Genomic DNA, 6021 nt, shown 5'->3' on the forward strand with positions numbered 1-6021 from the left:
TGGCCACAGGGAGACTGGACGTGTGCCGGCCTTGAGCGCGCTGCGCTGAGCTGACCGGTCACGAGGCCCTTGTTCTGTGCTGGTGGTGGTGGGGAAGGGTGAGGGGCCTTGAGGGCTGCAGACTGGAGGTGGGAGAGGAGAGGCCCTGGGCCATGAGGGACCAGTGGGGTCGGAGGAACAGGAGGTGGGGGGCCAGGAAACCCTGGGGTGGGGTTCTAAAATATCGGTGGGCCAGGACAGGGTGACAGGAGGGCTTGGTGGATCAGGGTAGGGTGTCACTGGGGCCCAGAACCAGCTGACCTGGTCACATGGTGAAGGTGCGCCAGGCGGGGCCAGGGCCTTGCTTGCCTCTGGCATGGGCATATGAAAAGTCTTGACCTAGAGAAGATTGTTTCCCATTTACAAAGAGATAGGAGAGCTGGTGGAAAGGACTGTTCTATTTTTTGTAGCTTCTAAGGAACTTGTAGGAGAAGGCAGTGGCACCCCACTCTTGCCTGGAAAATCCCAGGGACGGAGGAGCCTGGTAGGCTGCAGTCCATGGGGTTGCTAAGTGTCAGACATGACTGAGCAACTTCACTTTCACTTTTCACTTTCATGCATTAGAGAAGGAAATGGCAAACTGCTCCAGTGTTCTTGCCTGGAGAATCCCAGGGACAGGGGAGCCTGATGGGCTGCCGTCTATGGGGTCGCACAGAGTCGGACACGACTGAAGTGACTTAGCAAGGAACTTGTAATTAGTTTAGAATTTAGAGAAAGACTTCCCTGAGCATCTAGTGGTTGAGACTCTGGGCTTCCAGTGCAGGTGATGTGGGTTCCATGCCCAGTTGGGGAACCAAGATTCTACATGCTGTGCAGTCCAAAGGAAAAAGAAAATTAGAGAAAATGAAGGGAAGCTACCTTCATATTATTTCACGCCTCATGGAATGCCCCATGCTCTCCATGGAAGAGCCGTTTCCATTGCCCTGATCCAGGTAGAGGGGGATCAGGTGGGACCTGCGGAACAAACTTAGTTCAGAGGAAGTCTCTGTGCAAAAGGAGAAAAGTGGCCTTCTTTCAGGGAAACAGGAAGACTCAGAGATTCAGGACGACTCTGACTGGAGTGGTTTAGGGAAAATATGTACCCCTCTGTCCCAGGCTGCAGCTGAGAGCGTCCTGTGGCCATTGGACCTTGAAATGGGACTGGGTCCAAGTTCAGATGTGCTTTGATTGCAAAATACACCTGAGTTTCCAAGACTTCTTATCAAGAAAGAAAAGTAAACTATCTCATTCGTCATTTTGTATTGATTACATGTTAAAATGGTAATGTATTTGATGTATTGGGTAAGTATATGTCACTAGGGTTAATTTTAGTCTTTAAAAAACCTTGTTTAATGTGGCAACCAGAAAACTTTAAATTTACGTATATGGTTCACATTTTATTTCTATTGGACAGGGCTGATCTAGTCCAAATTTAAGAACAGGGTCATGTGTTTACTCTGTCAAACTCAGAAGCTGTATTGTTAAAATGACATTTTATCAGTGTTGTTGTTCAGTCTGTCGGTCATGTCTGGACTCTGTGACCCCATGGACTGCAGCACACCAGGCTTCCCTGACCTTCACCAACACCCAGAGCTTGCTCAAACTCATGTCCATTGAGTCAGTGATGCCATCCAACCATCTCATCCACTGTTGTCTCCTTCTCCTGCCTTCAATCTTTTCCAGCATCAGAGGCTTCCAATGAGTCGGCTCTTCGCTTCAGGTGGCCAAAGTAGTGGAGCTTCAGCATAAGTCTTTCCACTGAATATTCAGGGTTGATTTCCTTTAGGATTAGACTGGTTTGATCTCCTTGCTGTCCAAGGGACTCTCAAGAATCTTCTCCAACACCACAGTTCGAAAGCATCAATTCTTCGGCGCTCAGCCTTCTTTGTAGTCCAGCTCTCACATTCATACGTGACTGTTGGACATTTTATCAGTGTTACAATGCTATAACATCAGTTCCAACCTTAGATGTCTTTGAAATCAGAAAATAATGACACTTATGAATATATTTTATTAACTCAAACATTATGCAAGGTAGAAGGTAATTATTTGCTTTTATTTTTTTTTATTTTTATACAAGTTTCTTAGCTATGAAGAAGTCTTTAAGGGACTTCATTTGGAAAATTCCAACTGAGATAAAGATTAATGTTTGTGTAAATGCCCACCATAAGACGTTGCTGTTTGTATCTTCACTGGTCATTCGAAATTTTTCTTCACGGTCCTATATAGAAGAGAAATATGCAGGTTAGGTTTCTTAAGGTGCTTCATGCATGAATTTGAGGGGAAGGTGCTGTATACATTCAAGGTACTTAATGTCACTCAGGTAATATCTTATGCCAAAGAGCAGTGTCTGATTTTTCTAAGTTAAGGTGTGTTTTTAGCCAAAGATAAGGAGGAGGCGTCATATTTTGGTGTAAAATATCAAGTATTTGATCTGTTACTTCATATGTTTTATTTGTTAGCATCAAAGTGTATGTTACCTAATTGATACTTTTTTTTTTTTTATCATTCCAGTTCTTACTTTACTTTAAGCTGGGCACTGGGCTCATTTTATTTTCCAGATAAGGAAGCTGAAGCTTAGAGACAACAGAAGGTTAGTGAGTGGGGGCAGATTCAGGCCCACATCCAACCAGGGTCCACTGAACACAGTGACCTGGGAAACACATAATGTCACAGGAGCAAAATAATGCTGTAGAAAGTGGGCACCCTCGACTGCAGATGCACAGGGTGTGTTGGACTGCTACGTCGCTTTAGTCGTGTCCGACTCTCTGCGATACCATAGACGGCAGCCCACCAGGCTCCCCTGTCCCTGGGATTCTCCAGGCAAGAACACTGGAGTAAGTTGCCATTTCCTTCTCCAGTGCAGGACAGTGAAAAGTGAAAGGGAAGTTGCTCAGTTGTGTCCGACTCTTAGCGACCCCATGGACTGCAGCCTACCAGGCTTCTCCATCCATGGGATTTTCCAGGCAAGAGTACTGGAGTGGGGTGCCATCGCCTTCTCCGGGGTGTGTTGGAAGCCCTTATTTATTCATCTGTGAGCTCACAGCCCTGAGGCAAGCGAGCTGCAGTCCCTTTCCTAGAGGAGCTCACAGGCCAGCAGACGGCCGAAGAGCACGCCCACCAACCTTGCACATCCACACAGTCCTGGAGAAACCCAGGAAACAGGCAGTTTACTCTTTCCCTGGTTCGGCCTAGTCAAGAATTATGTTCCTGGCAGGAAGAGGGATTGTAAGCTGATTAGGCAGACTGACCCTTTGATAGTTCTGTTCTTTGACTATTTGCTCAATTTGCTCGATTAGATGTTCAAGCTTGAAGCTAACTTCATTAACTTTGTCCTTTGCTTGAGTAATGGCTGCATCAAGGTCATGTTCTCCGACTCGAATATCTAAGTGGATCCGCTGTACAAACAGTAAAAGGGAAGAAACATGTTTTCCTGTGGCCGCTTGTTTTCCTTACTTTTCCCTCATTGTGTCCTACCAGTCCTTCCTTTTTCTCCACCCCCCAACCCCCGCCACCTTTCTGAGAGTAAACACTCCTCCATTCTCTTATTGCCTTGCCGCTGCTCCATTCCAGGTTATACTCGGGAGTCTTTCTTTGTCACAAGAATGCATTAAATGGCACCTGCTGCCCTGAAAGAGCAACTGCAGCTTCCTGAGCTACGTCCTCTAGATTTCCGGGCACATGCCTTTGGCCCTGAGACAGTTTGATTACTCTCAGGAAAAGGTGCTCTGCATATAACTAAATTTCTGATGCCTCAGAACCTTTAGAAAATATCCAATCACCATCTACCGTGTAAGAGTTCCATTTATTGGAATTCCATTATTAATTCACCCTTCAGCCTTCAATTGTTTTCAAGCCTGAATAATCACAGTTCTCTCAACCTTCCCTCCCAGTTCTCATTTTTCAAGCCCTTTAATCAACTTCGTGGCTGTGCTTTGAACCCCTTCCAAGCTCTCCAGCTCCCTCTTTAGTTGCTGTGCTGAGATCTGGGTGCAGGACTTTAATATGGCCTGGACATAATGGTTCTGCATATCATTGTCACGCCCGAGTAATGCTGACGCTGTTCATTTGCAAGGACACGGGGGCATTTACTTACCAGCTTACTCCCTCCAAATGACACAAGCCTTGTAGAATTAGATTGTAAGCAAATGATGTGTTCACCAGGTGAATGTGAAGTGAAATAGAATGTTCCTTGTGGGCCATATAACTTTGACAATAATACCTAGGATTAAGGATTTCCATAGTTTAAGTTCATTATTCTCTATACTCCATTAAAAAAATAAACCATCCCTTTGTAATCTAGTGAAATTTGTGCCATTCTTAAAGAAGAAATCAAATTACCGATAACATGAAAAATATTCAGTCTTGCTGCCAATCAATAAAGTACAAACCACAGTTAGATATTCCTTGTTATCAGATTGGCAAAGACTTAAAAGCACCTGGGGTGGGGATAGTATTGAGAAATGCTACCTCTGAACACTGTTTTGAGAATGTACGTTGCACAGCCATTTCAGAGAATGGTTTGGTAGTACATATGAAAAGTTAAAGTGTATCTAACCATTGACCCAGCAGAGCTACCTAAAGAAGTTTATCCTATGGAAATGCTCAAGTAGACAAAGTTATATGTAAAAGCTATTCAGTGTTATGGTATTTATTTTAGTTTGCATTTCTGAAATAACTAATGGATTTCAGTAGGGACTCATTAAGTTTCAGATCAGTTCAGTTGCTCAGTCGTGTCCGACTCTTTGCGACCCCATGAATTGCAGCACGCCAGGCCTCCCTCTCCATCACCAACTTCTGGAGTTCACTCAGACTCATGTCCATCGAGTCAGTGATGCCATCCAGCCATCTCATCCTCTGGCATCCCCTTCTCCTCCTGCCCCCAATCCCTCCCAGCATCAGAGTCTTTTCCAATGAGTCAACTCTTTGCATGAGGTGGCCAAAGTACTGGAGTTTCAGCTTCAGCATTCCCTCCAAAGAAATCCCAGGGCTGATCTCCTTTAAAATGGACTGGTTGGATCTCCTTGCAGTCCAAGGGACTCTCAAGAGTCTTCTCCAACACCACAGTTCAAAAGCATCCATTCTTCGGCACTCAGCTTTCTTCACAGTCCAATTCTCACATCCATACATGACCACTGGAAAAAACATAGCCTTGACTAGACGGACCTTTGTTGGCGAAGTAATGTCTCTGCTTTTCAATATATTATCTAGGTTGGTCATAACTTTTCTTCCAAGGAGTAAGCGTCTTTTAATTTCATGGCCGCAATCACCATCTGCAGTGATTTTGGAGCCCCCAAAAATAAAGTCTGACACTGATTCCACTGTTTCCCCATCTATTTCCCATGAAGTTGAGAGGGTAACAGGCAGGAAGGCCAGGGGTCTCCAAATGGAGGACATAGCCTGCAAGTGTCAGACATTTTTATCTCTCTTAGGCCGCAGGAGGAAACAAACTAGCGATATTTTTTTCCTTCTCTATACAAATTTAAAGAGAGGTTTCTCTTAAAATACTGTGTTGCCATAATGACACCTGGTTTCTCCTGAAGTTAGCTATTCTTGAGCCTAGAGATAACCAATGCCTTTTTCTTATGGAAATGTTTGTCTTAAGCTATGCTAATGTACTACGCCTTTACCCCAAACTCTGTCTCCAAGTCGGTTCCGCCTCTTGGCCCAAAACCTACTTGACAAACCAGTATGTTATACTCAGATATTGTTCCCCTAATCTATGTAAATGAAACTATTTGTATGGTGGTCTGCCCTTCTTTAAGATTCAAGTTAATTATTTTATGGCCCAAGATAAACCATTTGGTGCCAAAATTATCCCAAAATGCATCTTATGGGCGAGGGGCCTGGTGCTATTCTGAATTATAAGACATTCCTTTCTTTCATTAACAGACTGCTAGTGACTATATAACATCCAGCTGAAGACTAACAGGGGGGTACTCTTTCTACCCCCTTCTGATGCCTATGTCAGAAGCTTTCTCTATCTCCTTTATACTTTAATAA

The sequence above is a fragment of the Bubalus bubalis genome, chromosome 7, assembly GCF_019923935.1.
Source record: "Bubalus bubalis isolate 160015118507 breed Murrah chromosome 7, NDDB_SH_1, whole genome shotgun sequence".
Lineage (NCBI taxonomy): Eukaryota > Metazoa > Chordata > Mammalia > Artiodactyla > Bovidae > Bubalus > Bubalus bubalis.